At 38.2% G+C, this 24,553-nt stretch overlaps 1 protein-coding gene across 15 annotated transcripts in view; it reads right to left on the bottom strand.

The window, feature by feature from the left end:
* The window catches only part of HDAC9 (histone deacetylase 9), a 466,231-nt gene that overhangs the window by 230,071 nt on the left and 211,607 nt on the right, over positions 1 to 24,553 (bottom strand). The window lies entirely within an intron of this gene.

Below are 24,553 nucleotides of genomic sequence, written 5' to 3'. Positions count from 1 at the left end.
CTCTGCAAAAAATACTGCCTGATTACTGCTAAGCAGACTAACAAGCAACCTAGTACTAAAACCATGTCGCAGCCTAACAGAGCAATATTTAGTGAGACTCTCCTAGGTATTATTAATGCCTCACAATAAACAGTCAGAGCACTTCTTCAGTGTAAGATGACAACCTTCCAGTTTGCATTGCATTGCAAGAGATTTTCCAACGCCAGCATGTAGATTTTCTGAGGATGGTTTTACACATGAAGAGCTATCCAATGTGACAGAGCTACTGCATGTAAATATACATAAGAACAACACATATAAAATTAGAAAAAAAAAAATAATTTGACACACAAACCAAGAAGTTTTAATATAGCTTTTTGGAAAGGAAACACCATGCCTGGAGTGGCTTAGACATAATACACTATATACAGTAAGAAAATAAAAACATCTTAAATTATTCCAATTTGTTGCAGCAAGGGAAGATATTGTTTATCCAGCATTAAAGTCCTTAATGAAGAATCCTTTTTCCGTCTATTTAAGTCAAAGGAACTAAAGAGCAGCAGAAGAGCGAGATTTGATGATTTTCAATACAATACTTCTAAAGCTCAGGTTTTCACATCGAGTGAAGAGAGAGTGTAACTCTGTTTCAAAAGAAAAAAAACTAGCAAGGAACCTTTCTACAAGAGCAAAATAAATAGCAGCTGAGGGTCTCTGCTAAAGCTCAGCAGTTCTGATTCCATCCACGAGAGGACAGTGGAACACAAACACATTCACTCCTGTTCCTACTGCTCCCCTGTCTTCTTTGGAAAAGATTATTAACTGAAAACAAACATGCTGTCGGAAATGACTAGGGAACAAGATTTTAAGCATATTTTCTCCTTTCGCTCTGCTACCACTGTATCTGTTTTCAAGGAGAACACCAAAATGAAACAGAAATATTCTAGCAAGCAGTAAAATCGAAGCAGCAAAAGTTGAAACTGCAGCAAAATGGAGAACTGAATTATAACTGTAGGATCAAATCTATTAGTAAAGAGTTTTATAAAACAAGAGACGAGACACCAAATCTCTTCTACTGATTCATATTCTTTCCTTCTCAAAAAAAAAAAAAAAAAAAAAAAAAAAGGAAAAATGCCATTTTCTGGGTTGGGTTCCCCCCCCCCCCCCTTTTTTTTTAATCGTAGTCACTGTTATCATAAACCTCAGAGCATAGTTTGCCTTCTTAACCTGCTATCCCAACAGAATGATTGTGTCTAAGTGCTTACTTTTGTTCTAAGACTAATCAGTAAATTATAAAAAATCACCTTTAACTTACAAAAACTACTGGTAATTATAAATAATTGCCACAAACCAAGAGAAGTGGACAGGCAAACCCCCAGTCTTTCATCCCATTTATTCAGCAGCAATCCACATTCCATTTGTCTAGACTAAATATAGCCACGTTTATACAAGAAATCAATAGTGCTTGCAGAGAGCAGAGCAAAGACATGAATATTTCATCAAACTTGGAGAGAAATGGCAATCAGCAAACTGACAGCAAACCGCGTAGGTTGACTGGCCCTCCAGATAAGTCTCTGGTACTTGGACAATGGCTCATTGCCTGCAAGTCACAATCTTATCATTAGCGCTCTTCTATTTTTAACATTAATTGCGTTGTAGGTGACAAAGGCTTATCATGTTTAAAGTGGAGAGATGGATTTTCTTACATCTTCTGTGACAGGATAATAAGCCTTACTAGGAGCAATAATAGTAACTGGAGCTCGGCAAACCCTGCAGGGTCTGGTTTGCAATAGTGTTTGCAAACTGAACCCTGCAGGGTTTGGTTCCCAACAGTGTTTGTGCTGCAGTTTCTTCCGCAGATACTGGCTACAAATCCACCCCTACAAGTCTGCATGGTGATTCAGGCTGATTATACTTCCTATCTCTGAGGAGCATCCCACTTCTTCATTCTCAGAGCACTTTGTGTGAGGGGAGGCCTCCAGATTTTTCTAACAACAGATATTTCCTTCCACTATTAGTAAAATGTACAACTGAAAGCAGGCTCAGTTTGGTGAGATTCACATTTTCAAGAATTTTCACACACTCAGATAATAAATCTGGCTCTGGAATATCTACTTCGTCAAGTTAAACTTTAACTTAACCCTTAACATGGGTGAAAATAAACATTAAGGTAGTTCTAGACTTGAACCCATAGAAATCGATACATGATCTTTCATGTCATTTCAATGCCAATGTTTACTGATAAAGACAAGCATTTATTTCCTGGCATAAATATTGCAAGCAATAAAGTTACCCCCCCCAATGCTACTAGTAACTGCTGACATAGAGAACACTAACTTTTGGGGGTAATTACTGTCTTAAAACTGTAATAGCTAATAGTTGGCTGAATAGTCAACCTCATCAATGAAATTATTCTAAACAAGGAACTATAAAATCATCAATCAAACTGCATCATTTGCTACTATCTGTTAGGCAGTCCTAATGCCACAGGCCATTTACATTCTCCTTACTTGTTACCAGCTGACAAGAAAGAGACAAGGCAGCCTCGTGGAGCTACAACAGTGTGAAAAATGTGTAATGGAGCAAAGAATCGGAATCAGTGTCTTTAAAAGCTTTGACTTTCAGCTGAAGCATCCTCCCCCCCACCACCATCCCAACGCAATTTTAAGTCTCAAAAGAGCAAAGGTGATGTGGGATGTTTATTCTCATCAGGGCTTTGTATGTTTTTTCACACCCCCCTACACGGATATATGTATTTTCCAGTAGGAAATGAATGTTCTAATCAGTTCCCTCAATTTCCAAACATCATGAGAAGCCGTGGGATGCAGAACTTTAACAACAGGACTCACCAAGATATTAGCCAAAGAAGGAATAGAACGGATAATGAAAGAAAATATTAATCAGAACTTCACTTTAAGGAGCCTTGTTTTGCAGGATTTCCAGTATCACCACTGGAGCGAGGTTGTAGTAGGCATGATTCAGAGTGGGACACTGCCTGCACTCTCTCCACTGCGGTCTGGACCAGATCTTTCCCTACAGCTCTGCCGACTACAGAGCAAGCCAGGGATTCCTCTCTAAGGTTAAATAAAGACAAGCTCTCTGAGCTCTTGTCAGCTGTAGTGAACACAACAGTAGGCTGCAGAATATTAACTAAAAACGTTACTGCAAACTTGGTGATTCCAGGAAACATGCCAAAATTTGAGTAGAAAAATATTTAATTTTCAGCTACAACACACTGCAAAAGGCATATGTATTTATTTTTCCTATAAATACTCGATTGCCTTTATCTTCAAACATAACAACAAAAATAGGCTCAGAAGAGCAGCCACATCAATTATAATCCATAGATGGCACTTCCCGCAGTGCTTCTGACATTTTGTGGAAGAAAATAAGATACTTGCAAAACAGCATGCTTGTTGAGTAGATTTAGATGCTTGAAGCACATATGAAAAGAGGTAGAAGAGCTTGGTTTAACCCTGAGGCTTTGCTTTTTGAAACCATTCCTTTAAATGGAAATAGCTGAAAAACTGTAAGTTTTCCACTGAGAGGTGGCATTTCAAGCTTTGTTTCTCTTGACTAGTTTCAATTTCTGGTGTATTAGAATACACAAATCTTCCAACAGCACACTTTCTTACCATTATGTCCCAACAGAGGCAATCTTTTTTTGTTGACAGTTACCTGTCTTTGCAGACATTTACGCCATCTCTAAAAACAGGAACTTAAGGTATGCTGCCACCAGCTGAACAGTCACCATTCATTATTTGAGATGCAACGACAAAGAATTCTAGTAGACTTGCTTACCAGAACAGTGCACCTAGAACATTGACAATTCTAACGTTAAAGGAACTGTGTGGATTTGCTAGGACTTCAGGGATTCAAACTAACTCTTTCCCAAAGGCATTTCTCAAGTTAGGCTGTTGGGCTGGGGCAATAAAAAAGGCTGGAGAGAGGAACAGGGTGTGAAGCCAGCAAGGGCCTTTCTCCAGCCTTGGTCATCCAAGGCAGCCTTTTACTGGAGAAGCCATTAAGTTTTATGAAGTGAGCAAGGAGGACTACAAAAGTTGGAATGCTAAATTAAAATTACATGTGACAAGAGACAGATGACAAGGTCCTCCAAGTAGCAATTCCAGTATTAGGCAATAAAAGCATATTCCTGAAACCACACCAAACCAAGTAAAATCTGGAAGAATCATTCTGCCAAGAAATGGCCACACCTTACCCCAGACATCAACTTGGTGAAATATTACAAAAAAAAGAGAGAATGGGAGAGCTGTTTATACTAGTGGTACTCTTTTGAACTCTGCTCTACAAAACAGAGCCCACCTAAAGTTACTTATTAACTTGCACAGTACTTTTCATAGTTTTCATATGCTTTTCATAAAATGAAAACAAACCAGAACAGTTTCACACATTTTTATATAAAAGAAACTGCCTCCATTTGGTTTCTTCATTCAAACAAAGTGAAGAAACTTCCTTTTTGCAGGATTAGCTATGAGTCAATCATGACATAATCAGAGCACTAAAGAATTTACAGAAAAGAGATCTAAATGTGTCTGATCAGTGTCTCTGAACATAGATTGAAAAAGTCTATGAAAAGATTAAAAAATGAAGTACCATGGGAGGCTGAAAGTTGCAAGAATAAGGAACAGAGTAAGAGGGTAACCCTGGCAGGCCTGTTAGACACAAAGTAACTGGCAGGACATGGGGCAGAAAAGGACTGGCCAGGCAATAAGACACAAGCAGCTGACCAGAGATGGAGCACATGAAAAGGAGTTAAAACTTCTGAGCTTTCTTTACTGAGAAGCAGCGTTACAGGAGCATTGCTCACTCTGCAATCTAAGAGCAGCCCTGGTGTACTGATAAGGTGGCAGAAAGGCCACAGTGTAAATAGCTAACAAAGGAGCAATGTGTCCGTTGTGATGGTGCTGGGAAACTAAGAGAGCAACGTGGGTTTGAATAGCCATGACTAAAGAGAATGGAGTCTGGCATGAAAAACACACAGCAATTGTTCAGCGTTCAAACCTGGGGAAAAATATCCTAATCCAGAGTCCATTCCCCAGAGGAGAGGTGGCTCGTGGCTTTCTGAGGGAAGCTATGCCACGGCAAGGCCTGCACAGCAGGCTGTAGGAGCAAGATGAAATTTTAAGGATAACTCGTGACATCAGAAGCATGAGTCAGATGATCAATAAACTGTGAGAGGTCAGGGTACCTCCCGTGGGATGCTTTTATCATCCCAGCTCTGGTGGCTAAAATCTTGTACCTCAATCCTCAGATGGCATAATCTGTCATTCCTCTGTTAACTTCAATATAGGCAAAGCATCTCTATGCCACCTGAGAAGCTTGATGCAGAATTTCTCTCAGGAGTATAGGAGTGAAAGAAGACAGCCTTGAGAGCATCTCATGCTAATATGGGGACAAAATCACTCACATTTAGGATGACACTTATAAAACTTTTTTCCAATATTTAAAACCAGCAGAATTTTTTCTCCATTCTCACAGTTACACTAAAGGATGCATTCAAGCAAAAAAAAGTGTCACTTAGATTTTACTGAATGTTATTAAATATTTGAAAACATCAATTATAAACCCTCAATCATACTCTGGATTTCAGTTGCCACAGGCAAGGAAAGCAGAAAGAAGACAGCAAATGCAAATGGAAGATTTTTTTTTTCTCAAAGGCAACACGATGACTTTTTATGGCAGTTAAGTACTCGACTGCAATTTGTACTTATAAAGCTTCCTTGCTTGGGAAGGCAAAACACAAGAAATTTAGACATTTCAGATCAGAAAAAAATCTTTCCAGTTATTTTCTTGGATTATCCTTCAAGACTCAGTAATTATTTTAAACAGTACTATCACTGAATTAGAAGTATAAGTGAACTGTCAAACCTGATGAGGCACTCAATTGAGTTTATAGTATTAAGGAGAAACGTAATAAAATAGACTAGAAATGTATTCCCCTTTGTTCTATAAAAACGATCTTATCATTATACCTTTTCCCTTATTTCCCTCTTATTTCTTTTAAGTGTTTGCATACATGTAATAATGAGAAGTAAAATAAATGCAAACAGAGATCTGGGCTTTGATTTACCATTCTCTTATTTCCCCAGGGCCTGGAAAGGAAGCTCAAACAACCACAGACTTCTAAAATATCAGTGAGAGGCCTTGAAATACCAACGCTGAAGTTACAGCTAGCTGGCTTTTGTAAAAAATCAAAGGCTTTATTATATGGATTTACGAAAATCAGATTCCTTCACTGCAAATAGCTTTTTGAGCCAAACAGTCATAACAAACACAAACATAAATGCCATCTAATTTGTTATAGCCAAGAAGTTTTTAAATGTTACAGTGTTCATTGTTTCTTCTCTACTGAATATATGAGCAAAAGTTCCACCTACGAGCCTGCCAGAGTTCATGCAAACATCAGGCAAACCACTTCTGCCACAGGAATAAAGGCAAATGCGCCCAATAAATCACATCAGAATGTGAGATGCTTTTAAACTCAAACCTGGGATGATTCGTTATCAAGAAATCCAAGCTGAGCTATATTTGGGTTTCTGACTGACTTTATTTATATTTCGGCTAGGAGAACTCTTACATACACATTCTCTACACCCATCAGCACACAGGCATATTGTCACTTTCCAGAAAATGCCCTTTTGATATATGGAATCCAAATATCCTAAATTCTAGATACTACTTCTGCAGGCAAGATAAAAACAGGGCAAAGATAAATGCACATAGAGTTAAAAATGTAGAATTTTTACATAATTTTCTTTTCAGTTCCAAAGTCCATGACACAGTGGTCATACTATTAAATAGTGATAGTATATCAGTGTTAATTATGCTGCTGATACATGGTATCAGGTTAACCTATTCAATCATAACGTGCCCATCCCATGGCATGCATGCACAAGAAATGACAGGGAAGAATGTAAAATAGCATTCTTTTGGCTGTGTATGTTCTGTGCACAGATCAGTACTACTGTCAGCGAGATCATATTGAAGATGATTATACTGAAGCCAAACAAGGTTTGATTTGGTGGCAGCACCACTTAGTGGTTGCAAAACTAAGAAGGTATGTCTCCAAATCAGTAGGTGCTAGTTTATCACTATTAGCTGGTCAGTTCATTAAAGCCTTAAAATTAATTAATTAAAATGAAAGCATGTGTGAATTAAATCTGTATGCATGAATAATTCTTAAATCATATCTGGAAATGCTATGAAATATCAAAGAGCAGAAATTACATGATCGACTCCTCTCACCTTCCTTTTTAAAACAGGTATAATGATAGATGCTACATACATATGACAAAGCCAATATGCTTGTAATTGTGTCAGTATTATTATACATTAAAAGACAGTGCCCGAAGTCCCCCAGGTTGCTAAGGATGACTGAGAGGGCACCATGAGGGGTTCCAGCAACCTGCTACTGGCTTTGCCTCATCCCCCACTCAGAGACAACAGGAGGCTGCTACAAGTGGTACCAAATACATCCAGAACATATGATCTTCACTAACTTTTCTTTCATCTCTTCTCTACCTGCAAATGCTGCAGGCATGTTGGTGGCAATGTCAAGTTTAGAACCTGCTGAATAATTCCCAGCTGTGGGGATATCACTATTCTAACCCCAAGAGGATGACAGAGCAAGAGGAGAGGGGGAAAAGCTCTTGCTTGAAGTCAGAATATCAAAGGTAAACCATTTTGACATGCCAGCAGGTACATCCTGAAGTGTCATAAGGCAGCATGCTCCCGGCAAATCAGTGTGTGGAGGTTTGCTGAAGAAGTATCCCCACATAGCTTTGCTATTCCAGGAGTGTGACAGCCAGTGCTCCAAATGAAACCCTTGGAAGGCAACATACAGCGTACATCTTTCAAGGAACTGTTGTCAGTTTTGTATTTTAGGGAAAAAGATGACTAATCCCCAAAATGCATTGAAAAGAATATTTTCCAGTTCCTAGGGGTTTGGGGTTTTTTTATCTTTGTACCTTTATGCGCTTCCCAAGATGCTACAATACTTAGGGCTTTCTGTTTCCTTTTTTTTTTACTGCAGAGCAAAAACTATCATGTACATGTAACTTACAAAGCTCACAATATCTCTATTATACCCAGGAAATCAAGAAAGACCTTCTATCTTTCCAATGTTTTTAATAAATATTTATGGAACATCCTGATCTTTGACAAGCTAGGGCTTAAAAATGGTTTTGATCCCAAGCACACAAAAAGTGAAGACGGAACTGAAATCTCCCACAGAGGAGGGGGAAAACCCAACAAAAGGATAATTATATGTTTTAAAGAATCTTTCTAATGAAAAGTAAATGAGATGCCAGTCAGAGACTGGCAACACAATACTACTACGTTAGCTCAGAAATTAAACTCTCATGTAACCTTTGCAAAATTAACAACTGCAGATGTTTATTAGCAAAAATGTGTTTCTTTGTATTATATATTTTTTCTTATTCTACTCCCCTTTGTACCACGTTGCCTTGGACTGCAGCATACTCAGCAGAATCTGTCTTCCTTTGGTCACATAAAACACCTACTATATTTGTACAGTGACTGAAATAAAATGAATAAGTAATACTAGATCACTGGTTTGCCTAGTGATCTAGGAGCAGAAGAGATTACAGCGTGCATAGAGAAAACATGGGTAAGGCAGGAAAATAAAAGGGAAAGATATGGCCCCAATGATGATGCAAAGCAAAGGAAAAAGGGTAGAGTTTATTAGACTGCAGAACTGAATTAGGAGTGGCAGAATATGAAAAGGGACAAACAATGGCAATACAGCTGATGGCAATATTATGCATGGGTCAAGCCCCAAAGTTGGATGGATAATGTCCATAGGCAGAATATGGGCTGCTCTAAAAAAAGTTAGGAGGAGTTTCTAAGGAAGATCCCTCAGATCTTGATGAAAGGGTTGTGGAGGTTTTAAAGGTCGTGATTTAATACATTTTCTGCTGCAGACAGATATGTCTTTCAGGGAACAACCTTGACTACCATGCAGATGGCCTCATTTCCATTACTAAGACATTACATAAGGCAGGCACTCCAGTAAAAAAGATTACGTAAAATATACAAAAAGCATTATGAATGTACAAGCAAGGGAATGCCAATCTTCTGCGATGCTTTCTTACATTTTTGTCTCATTACTGTGAAGACAGTTGTGGCTTTATAGTGTATAGATACAAACCATAATAATTTGCAGTAAGCAATCACAAAAAGTCTCTCTCTCATCTTCTGCCATTTGGGATTTGGAGGAATTATTTGAAAATAGGAGACAGACATCTAAGGCTCATAGCCGTAATCTAAACATTGCAGGACTCTTCCATTTTATAACAAAAGGGTGTTCTGGTGAATACGAACTTTTAGATGTTTACTTCTAAAATCAGACAATGCTCTTGAGCTGAAAAAAAATCCTGAATTAGATACTTAATATGTTGTTCATGTAACTCTGGGACATACTTAGCATCATCATTATTACACTACTTATTATCTAAATTCCTTCTTTCCTATTTTTCTCTTTTCACCACAGTAAACAATTTCAGCTGTGTCCATATCTATGCTTACTTTATTTTGACTAGCTACTTTGTTTCCTTGAAAACATGTGCTGTAAATATCTGCCCTAAATTCAAAAGATTTCAGATAGCAAAAGGAACTTACCACTAACGTTACACTCTGTATGACAGAAAAAAAAGCTATCGCTGTTTTCTTATAATGATGTAACACTAAAGTTAAAATATATTATTCACGCTTTGTGCTCTCCAGACCAAAGGGATCTCTGCAAGGCTCCCTCTGAACTGCAGAGACATGACTTCAGCCACCAGAGGGAGTCAATCTGTTCTTTCAGGTCAACCGAAGAATTAGAATGAACAGAAAAAGCACTGAGAAAGGAACAAATCACTAACAAATAACATAGTTTATATCCAGATATATGTGGATTCCAAACATAATGGAAACATGCTTAACTGGGATTCTGTTCACTGAGACAAGAAAATCACCTTTTTTGCTTTAAATGTTCATTAACAAAATTCTTATTGCTATAATTTTCCTGTATGGCTTCAGATTAATAAGATTTTTAGGAATCAAAAGATAATGACATAATCAGAATGACATTCATATTTCTATCCAACTTGCTACTCTTTCTTTATTTGAGTTCAAGTCACTACCACACTCGTCTTTCAGACATATGATGCCTGAACTCAAAACTGTAAATTCAATAGGTTTTCTTCCATTTATTTATGATTTAGTCACCTTAATCGGCAAGTAGAGTTATGGACTTATGATAGTGAGTATAGGGAAGAAATCAACATTTCTAATCACTCTGTCAAACATTCATCTTGGTAATTTCTCAGCATTGGAAAAGCAAACTATAGGAATTATTAAGATAATGGCAACCTTCTCCAGTACATCAGCTGGAGATATTTTCCATCATTATTATTCTAAATAAATACCAAAAAACCAGTTCTGCATTCTGTATTATCTCAGAAATAAATGAAATTAATTTCATCTGTTACATCGAAAGAAACAACCACCACAGAAAAATGCTACACAATTCTGATGCTGCTCAGCAAGCACAATTCAGAAAACTGGAAATCCAAAAGTCATTACCCATTTTTGTGTTTCCATATTTCAGTAGATCCATTTCTTATTAGTGGGTTAGTTGTTTCTCTCTTCATCTCAACTCATCTGACATGCAGAAAGTCAGTCAAGCCAGTGGGCATTTCTTCAGTTTCAAAAGAGCATTTCTTTCTCAGGCAAGCTTTCCCAGAAATTAGATTTCCTATTAAGAAGCCTACAAAAATGAGCAGGACCTCTTCCCAAATTTCAAACTCAAGTTTTAGAAATCTGCAGATCAGGCCTGGAACATGCACACTAGACTGACTGCTTGAATGGAGCCAAGCACTCAAAATTACTCTTCAAGAAACTCTTTGGGTCCTTTGAGAATCTCAGCCTAATCATTTAAATAAACCCAAGCAATATTGAAACCCCCACCCCCCACTTACCACATTAATCATTCAGAGTAGAAGTTCCCTCTCATCAGAGTTAAGATGAACAAATCTTATCACGTTGCAATAAGAAGCACATTTAGTCCTGTTGACTGAGCTTTTGAACCTGTCTGGAAATGTCATTACAAACTAAAATTCTGCAATACAAGAGGCAACACGAAAGTAAGCGCTCAGTTTCTGCACTTTAAGCAGAACTTTTTGTGATCAGTGAGACAGCAATAACAATATGTTATTGGATTCTTGCAGCAGGCATTGCATATTAAGTACTGGGAGAAGGGAGCACAGCTACTTCAAGGTTTGCCATGGAAAGGCTGTAATACTGATTTTAAGGCAAAGCACTGAGACACCTTGGTACCATACAGAAGTCATTAACATGTTCACTTTAACAAGAAACAAACTGGAATCTACCCTGGAACCTTCTCATCAATGCACTGCAGCAGGCTGGATCCCAAGATTTTCAACAGAGCATCTTAGTTGCAGCAGCAGCATCCCTTACTAGGTTATCTTGTTCAGTATCACTTGTTTTCTTTCTCATAAGTTTAAAAATTCTTCCTGACAGCAGTAATATGACTAATTTTGAGGTTTCCTCTTTCTTACTTACTCAAAAGTATTTCAAAAGCTACCAGGAAGTGATTTTCAGTTGTAGTTTATTGAAAATACTAGAATGAAACACACTAAGAGAATTAAGAACAAAATAAAAATAATTTCTGATGCATCCAGAAAGTACAACTTCATTTTCCATGACTTTTTATATTTATGCCATGCACATTTATGTTTCTTAGAATCATGCTGCTAAGAAACAGGAATTTATTTTGGCTAATGAGGTTATTTACACTAATCTTTAGATATGCTTGCGTTTGGTTTTCTTCCCTTAATGAGGATGTGATAGTGAATCCCTGAACTGAAATTTCTACTCTGTTATGGATTTCGCTGTAGTCAACCTTAGCCCAGCACCCTCTCTGCTGACTGTAAAGTTTAATTCATTAAACGAATGCTGAGACCATGCTTATCCACAAAGCATGTTTTATGCAATGTCTTAGGAACTGAAGGTGATGAATATACCACATGAAACTGACTTTCCCTTACTCACCAACACAGACCACCATTTCCTAGAACTACCACAAAATCTACACATCCACTAACTACTCAACGTTGTGGACAGAAGTACTGCAGAAAGTACAGGAGTAATAGGGTCTGGACACTGCATAAATATGGAGATAATGACCAAGAGTCAGACTACGTGAAGGAAAGGAGGTCTGGAAATACATACAGACAATGGAGATGCCATTGATTTCACTCATTCCAAGTATGTGAGTACTACTCTGTCAGTTGAGAGCTGTGCACCTGATGAAACACCACAAAGCCAAGCTGATACCCAATACTATTACCTTTCACTTTCTCCACAACTCAGAGCCCCAAAGTGACAAACTGCTCTTGGTTTAGAAAGAGCTCGCTTATGCACCCACAGAATTCCATTTAATTTCCAATCACACCTATATCTGCCAGAAAAAAAAGAAAAAGGCAATTGATAGTCAACACACATGCAATAGAGCTTCTCAAGTATTCACCTCAAATGCCTTTTCATTTTACAGGTAAAATGAATGGCTCGACTTCCATGGCAGAGACGATAAAAAACTAGCATATGATCTTAAAAATGGGAAATGACCAAACGTCACTCTCCACTACCCCCTTAAAACATCCATTTCCAGAACTCGCACTATCTTAAGGAGCTTGCCTCACCTCGTCTTGGAGGACATTCTGATGAAGAGGAGACTAGTTGCAGACTGGGATGAAGTTGCTGAGATCTCACCACTAATTACAAGGAAGCTGACTTCAGACAGTGCCATGCTATATTTATCACCCACCTCTAAAAAGGTATGGAAATCAAATACCATAAAGCATGACTTGGGGTCACAAGGCTGAACAACTGTGTATCCTGCACTCCTTGGAACAAGACCAAGGATTCTTTGTTAGTCTATGACAAATATATATATATATGGCCAAATATGATACAATTTTGTGCAAATACATTTATATTGACAGCATATTATTGTAGCATAAGGTGAAGATCTCACCAATGCTACTGGGTGGGATCAATCACCCTTTCTGTTGACAGGGCCAAACTATTACAGTAAACGGTTAACAAAAAAAATCTTTAAGGATCATTTGAACCACCTGATGTAATTTTTGTTGCCAGCCACTTGAAATTTATCTTATTGCAAAGTGTAATTTTTGACTGGAAATGATGTCTGGCAACAGGACATTCAGCTTTTGATTCCTCTATGCCAGCCAAAAGACACAACATATGTATCCAGATACACAGTTTAATATCACACTAAATTAAACAATAATAAAAAAAAAATCAATAAACTTTGTCCCTTCTGCTGTTCAAATCCTCAGAAAAACCCACTGAAACTGCACCTTACAACTTTCATCCAATAATGGCCTTTCACAACCAGAAAATCTTGCCAATCATTCAGAAATCTGACTAAAGGCCCCAGATTTCCAGAACTGAGTGAAAATCCTGCAGCTCAATACAGTTATCTGCTACAGTCCAAATGTCCTAAGAAAGCATTTGTGTGTGAACTACACAAAAGATGACAATTCAGTGGGTTCCTGAATAATGGCTGCCCACATGGACTGACTCCAGAGCACAGCACGTAGAAACTAGTGCTCACTTCAATCATTTCTGAGATCTCATAGTAGTGTTCACCCTCTTCAGAGCTATCTTCTGCCTTTCCAGTGTGGACCTGCTGATTGTCTTTCTCTCAAATGAAAGAGGGAGACTAGATGGAAAATTACCCACTAAACTTTCCATCCCTTTAAATAAAGCCCTCTGCTGAGACCTTACAGAGCATGTTTTCCACATGTGTGTGTGTTCAGCTCCACGTGTTTCTGAGTTCAAAACACTACTACAGCAACCAGATTGTCCTGATAACTCCAGGCAGGCTCACATGACAGAAGCTTCAATTCAGTGCCCGCCCAGGCTTAGAACTCTGCTGGCTTTTTCAATTTTGACATTAAGCTGGTGGATACACTCAAACAGCTACCTTCTGCAACCTCCCATCTGCAGAAACTGCCATCATCATAAAGAGAGAGGAAACTAACTTAATTGTAAAGCAAAAGCCATTCTGACCTGAGAAGTGTGTCTTTTTCTGAAGTAAACGTTACTTGGTTCTAAGAATTTACACAATTCACTTCCTTTGCTCTTCCTTGAGAATATCTACTCTTAGAAGAGATCTATTTATTCCTCAGCACATTTCACAGTTCCTGTTTCTAAATGAGAATCATATTAACAAAGGGTAGAAAGACACAAACATATCTCAAGAAAGCAAGACTGATTTCTATAATGTATGTACAGTGTTGTTTCCAGAAGGAAGAAAACCCCCAAACCTTCAAAGACAGGCATTAATGCAGTTAGCCTTTCAAGATATACTGATCCTAACATGAACTTGCCAAAAAGAAGAGAAGAAAGCAAAAAGGTATTTAAGATGAATGTTTGGAGATAACTGTATTACATGATAAACAGTTTCCGATTGACCATTCATAAATAAATGTCAAAACTGACTTTCTTCCACGAAACATCTGCAACTATTTCATGATAAATGATTGTCCGCTCACCTATTATTGTCACATTGGATTATACAAGCACTTCTTCCTTCCTGTAATGCAGACGCCTCCATGTTAAAGTATTTTCAAGATGATATATTGTACTTTGTAAAAAAACCCCAAACAGCAAGATTAAAGGAATCCACTTCCCACAAATTCACTCCATGCATAGTTATTATTCTCATCTCATTATTTTTCTGCTCAAGCTAAACCACCTATGTGCATGCTGCAATACTTTCAGGAAAAAGAAAAGTTCAAATACATATAAACCTTCTGAAAGAATACAGAGGAGTACAGCACAGGCAGTAAAAACAGTGAAGGAACTGTGGCAAAAAAACCCCTCCAAACATAACCATATTTAAGGAGATTATGGAATGAAAATCAGATTTTTTTTTGAGTGTGTTTTGGACAGATACTCTGCATTTTGCTCCCTTCCCATGCTCTCTATAAGCTCTTCACCATCACCTCCAGGTACCACTTTTGACTATGTAACAGTCGCTGGTACCTCTTTCTACTGTGAAACTTTGCTAGTAGAGTCATTGAACCAGTGGTATATATTGGCATGGGCACACAGAGCTGTTTTCATCCCTTCCCTGTGGTTTCCTTTTCCACAGTAGGCTACCCAATATTCCAAGGCACAGCCTGAACCAGTATAAACTTCCTGCTAAATGATTGCGGTTCCAGTCCTTAGCCCAACCTTGAGCACCAGGGACTGACCACAGTCTCTTGAGTACAGAAGTATCAACATGCTACTGGAGCTGCTGAGTAAAATGATTAATGCATCGAAATACCTGTAATTGCTAGCACAGTATGTTCTTAACTTGTTTTCTTAGGCTTTTTGGAATCTGTAGCTTATACTGCCATAAAAGAATAGAATAAAAACACAAACCTGTGAGGGTTTCTTCTCAAAACACTGTTTTGGCCATAACATAACTCCGCCATGTCTCTGTGAGCCATTGAAATAAGTTATCTACTTGAAAGTAATATTATTTGAAAAGTACCCTTAAAAGTTAAATTCTTGAAATTTTGTTACATTTATACTTATATTTTTATAAATCTACATATTTTATATTCATGTTAATTTTAATATTTTTTATTTTATTTTACTATTAAAACATGCTACAAACACACAAAATTCAGTCAAAAGCTGCAGAAGCATTGGGGTCTGCTACCATAAAACAATCAAGCTAAAAAGGAAGAGCAACTAAGAAGAAAGCAACATCAGCTTTATTTGAAGTTTACATTTGAACTTTAGAGAGAGAGAAAGAGAGAGCTGGATTAAGAAAAGGACACCGTAAGGCTATGCCAAGACGCTGAACAACAAAGCACCACTTGATCATACTGGAATAGAGTATTTCTTTTTATATAATGTTCCAGTTAATGGTTAGCATGGAAAGCCAGAGAAAAATGGCTCAAGTATAACCATTATTACAAAATCTGAGAAGAGCTAAAAATTACACCTCAGGGAGCTAAGCTGCTACACACTGCGTAAGCTGCACACCTCCTCTCTCAGCAGTTCCCGCCAGCCCTCCCAAGCGGGGTGCAGACCATGACAGATCTGCTGTCATAATCCTCTCCCTGGAGACAAGGGGGAGCTCCCTGGTCTTGTTTTACAAAAGGACATGAGATAGTGGCTGAAGTCACTCGAAGAATGCATAGCGTAAGTCAACGTCAGTCACATGAGATACATCCAGCAGTAGCCCCAATTGCTTCAATAAACCAAGATGTATTATCAGAGGCCGTAAGAAGCGAGTGTGAGTGCTGTGAAACAAGCAGGAGCTGTGTAAGCAGCTAGTGCAAGGCATTATTTCTTCAGGGATGAGTATGAATCCTACATCCCACAATTAGCTAGTAAAACATAATCCTGTACTTAATATAATTAAGCCAATTAACACCATATGAACACTATTTTAAAACTTGTCAAGTTGGGCTAGCGTAGTGCCTTGGGAACAGCCTTCATTCAGCAACGATAAAACCACTCTTACATTAAGCAGAACTCCTACAGCACAGGAGCACCACTTGAGATCAAAAATGCCCACAGTAACTGATACCGACAACTCCCGGTAGCAACCTCCCAGCCATTTCAGCGACCGCTCTTGCAGCCTGTGAAAGACAGAGCCACCAATACGAAGCTAATAGACTTCAGCTAGTTTCAATCTGAGTAAAGAAAACCATCTGGCAAGAAATCTCAGCCAGCCAGCCACAGGGCTGTTAAACTGCAACTGTTTTGCTGAGGCTGGCTGCCATTGGGGTTGCATGTGAGGGGCAATGGGGTGAAGAGGGGATCTGCACTGCTAGACAAACCTCTGCTCCCCCACTGACATACCAATTTCCCTGTTGTACTTGCTTACAGCTAGCTTTATGGCACCAGCATACATGGTAAGACAGGGGAATAACTGAAATAATTTCTCTCTTCGTGATCCATAAGGGACACATAGCAGAAGCGGTTCCCGTAAGTGAGATGGAGAATAATGGACAGAGCATGAGAACTTCCCACAGTTTATTAAGATAGGGTAATGTGAAAGGACTACAGACTGCTAGTGTAAGGCTGATGGCTCTAATGAACACTGCACTATGGCAGACTTGGAAGTTTGGGTAAACTGGACTGAAATAATACACATCCACCAACTGTTTATCTATACTGATGCGCCAGTTGCCAGTATCCTTCTCATGTGATAGTAACACATCTTAAAGGACAACGAGTTTTAAGTCTCTCTTCAGCCTAAAGATGTAAATCAGGATCACAGGTTCACTTGAAATTCCTGCAGATGTTGATCACATCTTTCAGCCACCTTCAGCTGGCTGCTAACCTTTACCAGAGTACTCGCCAGCAAACTCTTCTCTTAGTCCAATAGCTATTTCACACTTATTTTGCTGATCTACGATTCTACTGCGAGAAGCACATTTTCATAAAGCAGATCATCTCTTCAGAGAGAAATGCTTAAATGGGTGAAAAGGCACTGAGGGAAGCCATGCGTTTAACCTCATCTCATGTAAACTGGGGTGGGCCTTCAGTCAAACAGATGTAAAGACATCGGCAAGTTTTCATAACATTTACAGAGACAAAAAGCATTTGAAAAGAAAATCTGTGCCTTTCATGTTAATTCCTAACCTTTCTCCTGGCCCCTCTGACCCACGCTCTCAGCAAAGTCCTGCTTAGAGTCAGTCTGCAATACTTTCCAGGCTATGGCAATCCCCTAAAAGTAAGGCTACTCGGTGTGTTCAGAAAAGAGGGAAGCTGGGGCCTCCTTTCTGCTCTCCCTGCCTCTGCAGGGGCAGAGTTACAGAGCAATGGCAGTGACAAATCTACTGGCAGATGCCGTATTTATTCACACTGAGAGTGTATCCTCCCTAATATGGACATTTTGCAATCTTTCTCATCTAAGCATATATATTTGTGCATATACATACTAAAACCTGATTGATTACTGTAACTTTCCCTAATTCTAGATCTTAAGATTGATAAACAAGAATTTGTGGTGTGTCTGGGTTTTAAACCACACCTTTCAATTGCCAGTTTAATCTATTAAACCAATACCTCAGCAGTTTTTGTGACTACTGCATATTCCTTTAGTCAGAAATGCTACAGTGCAGTGTTATATATATGGAAGTCTTCTCTAATGCCAGTTTCCCTTCTGAAAACTACCATATGATTTTCTTTTCAGATCATATTAATTAATCCCTCATTGGATTAAACTGCCACAGTGTGTTGTTTGTTATGCTGTTAGCAAACAGCTGGGTCTTACTAACTTCAGTGTAGTTTGTGTGCAACTTAATATCATCTCTATTATGAGACCCTTTTAAAGCTTAAAAAATGGCCTCTAATCTGAACAATCTGTTGTACAGCATGCTTAATTTATAAGCACTTTCATCTGTAGACAGTATTCTCCCACCATGTTTTAGTTTGCAGTTTCAATGGCAAACTACAGCTAAACAGAGCAGTCAGCTCTACCACAAAAGTAAAGATACAGAGCAGATATCATTTACTCAGACAGGTATGCAAACGACAGAAGCAGCTATATACAATTCAGAGCACAGCAGTTCTTTGTGGATAAATGATGAAAGATACGATTTCTTGCTCTGAGTAGTAAGCATGCACAACAAATAGCTGTACCACTGTCTATTTTAAGAATATACCACAAAATGGGGAGAGCTACACGGCTGTTATGTGCACTTCTGTTACTGACCATTTCAGTGGTGTTTCTATAAATATTGCACATAAGCAGCTATAAAGACAAAGATTTAAAAATAGGTCATAGGCATTAGGAACTGATTATACTGTACAGGTTGGAAACAATGATTTCTGGCACAAGCACAGATTATGCCTGTGTTCAACATGTAGGAAGTCTCAATCAATACAAATCAGCTGCCACCAGCACTGAATGAGCTCATGTCATTGCAGAGCACAGCATGAATCCTTGACACAGCTTTACTGCCTTCTTTAAGATATTTCTATATCTCAAGGGAGTAAAAAGCCAGAAAACAGAAACATTTTTAATGTGGGTTGTGTGAATAGTGATGTGTGCCTATAATAAACTAAGACTGCATTTTCCTGATCGTTGCAAGAGACTACAGAGAATTACACAAAAAAGAGACTTTCTATTCCTAGTTGACACAGTCACAGCTAGGGCAATCCGGGTATACAATGCCTCTAAGGCCCATTTTCCCAGGGAAACCCTGTTTATGAACAGCAAAGAGTACAGTATGGCTGGGTGCTCTTGAGAACCCCTAGTTGCACAGCTTTTCCTCACCTATCTGGAGTAGGATGAGCATCAGATAGGTTATGGCCACCTCATTATCCCAAAAAATCCTAACTGCTTTCCCAAAAGTCACAAAGTAAGAACCATTCTGGCTGTCTGCTTTCTCCTGAGATGCATCTTCTGGACACATGATTCTTCTGTCCTTCTCTTGCCCATTCTCTTTAAAGGAAACATAAGAAAGGAAAATATGCCCCCAAATCAACACAAAACCAGTCACATACTTTCCACCCTTCTTACAGGTAACACTTTCTTTAATACAAGACCGATTGCTATACCTGAAGATTCATACACATTCACAGAAAAGTCCTCATTAGACACACCTCTTAAAGGAGTAAAAAGATTCCCTAAGTGGCTTTCAGTCACTGGTCAGGATGCCACAGCCCCATTCTTCAGCAGGAAACCATGTAGGGGAATGCAGAAACCATAAATAACATTAGAGATCAATTGACAGCTGAAAACTATTGCAGAGACAATCTATTCCTTCAAAAATGTTTGTTCATTCATACACAATCCAACTGATGTGCTTTACAAGCCTCTTCCTTAACAGAATTCTTAGATGTCTGTAATAATTACATTTAAAGGAATATTTTGGCTTTTCTGACTAAGTTCTCAACTGCTAATCATCTTCACGTTTTATTTCATAAGAAGTTAACTGGTCTAAAGAATTTAAGAGAAAATGTTAACTGCATAGAAGTATATTTAAATAGAATACAGTTATTAAATTGGATTTTAAATTGGCACTAACTTCAAATAGACACTAAAGAATAGGAAAAAGCAGTTTTATGGCTGTTAGTCCAAAGGGCTTTTTCTTCTCAACTGTTCTCCAGCTCCCTGCCACATTCCCTGCACTCAGCTTCTAATTCTCAGTACCTAGCCATCAACATAAGCTCAGCATTCCAGTTTATCCTGTTGGGTTTTTCTCTTTGCTACCCAGAGAAAGCAGGAAGAGTAACTGAACACAGGAATGACAGATGTCCCTTTGGTACTTGGATCCAGGTTCAGATTCAGCCTACGGCAGCCAAGAACTAAAACAGCTGAGCTCTGAAATGGAGCACATTCACTGCAGATGAAACCTTCAGGTTATCTGCACAGTTCTACAACTTTTATCACACAGAAACCAAAGGTTTTATATTGGCCAGATGTTTACAAAAAGTAGTAAATAAAATGCACTTTTCTAGTATGACAGTACTTTTCCCTGCCACAATGAATTCCAGAACTTTTATTCCTGAAGATGTACACACCACATCTCCTAAAGACCAGCAGAAATTTTAATGTGAGCACTGCAAGTGAGCCACAGCAGCAAAGCAGGTAAGGTGACTTGTGACAGGCACAAGACTTGCTGGGCATGCCATGTTGAAAGCTCAACAGACCCATAGTTGAGTAGCTGCAGAACTGTCATGCAGCCTCAGGAACCCAATGCCCATGAGACTACACACAAAACCCCACTGCCTGCCAGTGACCAAGTAGGCACGATGTTAGACTTTCTGTGTTCCTTTATTTTAGTTTTGTTACACAGGTCTGAAATTTATCAGAAACGCAAACAAAACTCACCATCTTTGAAACTCACCCTCAGAAACTTGAGCTGGAAAGGAAAAATCTGGTAAGATCTACCATTACCAGTCTTGTGTACTATAGGCAAAGAAGCACAGGTCACACATCTGTGAATTTAGAAACTTGAGGGGAAATTCTGGCTACATTGAAGTGAATATAAGCTCTCACATGTATTTCAACAAGGATGAATTTTATACACACTTTTAAGAACTAACTGATTTCAGATTTATCTCGTTATGCATGGCCCCTCCTTCTTCTGATTAAATTACAAAACTTAACTTCTACTTTAACAGTCAAATGGAGAAATAATTTCAAAGTTCAGGATGGAAAATGATTTGCTACTGACACAGAGCTCTGTGAGCTACAAGCAATTACTTCATGTGATTACAAGTCTTAAAATTTCCAGTGCACTTACATGTACTGAAGCAGAATGCAAATAAGACTTCATCTTTTTTCTTATCTTCTCATTTCTTACATACATGGGAGTTTTTTTTCAAATATTTGTTTTTAGTTTCCTGAACTAAAAGAAAAAAGGTAAAAAGCTAATGCCCTGGAAAAGCTTTATAAGCTTCTTTATTCTTGCCCTGGCAATGTAGTATCACCAGCCTCTAGTAGCTGCTTATCATAATTTCTTTAGCTCCATGCTCATCTGTGGTTTGTACTGTACCTGAATGGTGGGAGTGAGCTACTGTAAATGAGTCTTTGACTAAGCAGATGATCTGAAATCAAGGAATAGAGTATAAGAACTCAGAAGGCTCAGAATAACTGGATGGAAAATATAATTCTGATGCTACAGAGATTTCAGTTTGGAAAGGATGCAGTTTGCAAAACTCACACTTCATTAAATTCAGTGAAATCCCTTCATTGGGGGAAATGGGCTGTGTATTAATGTGCAATTAGAACACCCAAGAAATATATTTGAGGGTTTTTTTCATAATTTGGTAATTTTATATGGCGGTTAATGTGCTTAATCTAGATGAAAATCTGATTTGCATGATTCCTGACAGTCTCTTGACATATACATTAATTTATTCCTTTGGGCAAATTTTTGATTAAAAAAAGAAGAAGTAAAAATCCTGTGTGATACAGAGAAACACAATCCAGTATGTTTAAAATCTCAATGTATATTCTCCCTCAATATTATTCTTTATTTTGCAACTCATTTAGAATGTAACTGAAGCCTTTAAAGATCCTTAGCTGAAATACTAAGGTGTTGGGGTTTTTGGTTTTGTTTTTTTTTTTTTCCCTAAAGCAACCATTAACACGAAAGAAAAATACAGAGGAGATGGATTCTATTGGTAACACAATTGAAGCAATGCTGCTCTTCAGAAACATTTATAGGATCTCTGCAGATATAAAAGCTGATATATGGTACTAAGTTACAAAATCTTCTCACACACAATCTTGTTTCTAAGAATGAAAAGTTTGGCAATGTATGATGCCAAAGTTCTCATTTTTCTAGTGAGAATTTAGCTGGCATGTATCTTTGGAATTAGCCTCTATTGGATGAAACTTGAAAGTTTGCAGCATCAGTGCTTTTCATCGCAAGATGCTGACAGTAAGAGGTTGCATTTTCAGCAGAGATGGGTAACCCCCTCCTCCTCCTATTGGAAGAGAAAGTACTGCACATTGAAAAACAGACATCTAGTGAAAAACAGAATTTTGGGAGAAGTAATTTACTCTTCAATCCAGTAAAATCCACTGAAGATTACTATTTTTGTTGAAATAAACATCTTCTACGGACAAGATTTATGTGGGGGAGTCTCCCTACCAAAGGGACACACAATGTTGATTTTCCTTTCATGATACTATGCTTGGAATACACTCCCAAATTGGTTCTAAGCAAAATTATTTTAAATGTAGTTATATTAACCTGCCTTAATAAAAATTCTAAGTGTTTTATCTTTCCCAATAGAGACTTAATTTGATCTTGTCTCATTCTTCCCTGGAGTGAAACCTCACCTTACTCAGTTACTGAATACAGAGAAAATTTACTGCATATTATTATGTGTCTGAACTAATGACATCAGTGGTTATCTAGTTGCCTACAGACGGATGATGGGGTAGCTCGGTTGATCGAAATGGAAACTTTGTCAATCTCTGTGCCACCTTTAACATTTTGCTAGATTAAGCAAAACAAACTGGAATCCACAATCCCTCCACTTTCCAGCACTACCAAATGGACTGTGGAACCTCTAGTGCTGGCATGTGATTTCCTAACAATAGGAAACAAATTCAAAGCTTGAGTGCTACAGTCTTCTTTTTCACTTTGACTAGATGCCAGCCTTTTCTCTGACTTCTGAATCTAGCTCTCCTTGTTCTTTGGACCTTCTGGGGTATAGTAATCAACGAAAATCAATCTTATTCCTTATCTTCCATATCCACATTACCCACCATCAAAGACAAATAAATCATGAAAAATTACTTCTGCCATGTTCTTCAGAAAGCTAGATGATGGTCTATATACTTAATACACTAAGTATTAACACCACTTGAAGCCAAGGATCTCTTGATATGAAAGGGATAGAGTCCCCCAGAGTCTCAAATTTGGAGATACTTTCATGGGGATTTTGAAAAGTCACTGTAAGTCAAATCCAATCACAGTGGGAAATGTGGTTCCACTGGTTCTCTGTGCATATTGTCTGTGTTTTCTGAGTAGGATACTTCATTAAGTCTCCTCACACCTACTGCCTATGAAGAGTAAATAACTGTGTGTGTAAATGGAATCAGCAGACTGACTGCTAAAATGAAGATTTTGTAAATAATGTGGCTGGGATGACAATGATGCCATCCTTTCAGTCTCATTGAGGCATATCCCAGCCACGTCATTCTTCAATAATTTGGCGCTGTAAGATAGTGCATCCTGAGATGATCAAAACCAGAGCATGGAGAAATGTAATGAAGTTTCACACTTCTTGATTCTAGATATTCTAACAATGACAAAATGTACCTCTTTCATTCATTTTCCTTTTTCTTTTATTGAGAGTTCAGTAGTTTCTTCACTCCACTGTCAGATTACACCTTGAAGACCTATGCTAATTGCAAGGGGCAAGGAACATGATATTTATACCCTATGCTTTCTGCCAGTCTCCCTGTAAAGATGTCCAGCTAGGTCAGTTTGCAGAAGGTAAGAAGTAAGTTGATCACCAAGCTTATTCAATTCTTTTATGTCAATTTTTTTAATGTGCCAACTGCAGCTTCTGGATTTTCTTCCAAGGACATTGGAAAGCCATTTGACATAGATTAATAACAAGGACAATGTATTTTGACTGGCATCAACAACCAGGTTAAATTCAAACTGGTGCTCTAGAGATGAAAATCTCAAGATTACCAGCAGTCCCCCGAGCTAACCAGGCATTCCTCTAAAATGAACTTGATAATTCTGCCTAAAACTCATATATATTGCTCACTTTTCCACTGTTTTCAACAGAGTGCTTTTACATTATGAGCAACCTCTTTTATAGAAAGTCTTCCTGGATGTCTTATTGACTAGACAGCACACCCGTATAATTTCAGTCCAAGTCTTTGCATTAGCAATGATCTTAAACTTCTGACTGCAGAGATCCCATTGCTTTCCTTTGAGAGTGCTATATGCAGGGTACCCCTTTAAGGTCTATTTAGCCTCCTTTCTTTTAAGCTATGTAGGCTGTT

Source organism: Strigops habroptila, chromosome 1 (assembly GCF_004027225.2).
Source record: "Strigops habroptila isolate Jane chromosome 1, bStrHab1.2.pri, whole genome shotgun sequence".
In the NCBI taxonomy this organism is placed as follows: domain Eukaryota; kingdom Metazoa; phylum Chordata; class Aves; order Psittaciformes; family Psittacidae; genus Strigops; species Strigops habroptila.
The sequence above is the reverse complement of the archived record's forward strand: the minus strand, read 5'-3'. Positions and strand labels throughout refer to the sequence as shown.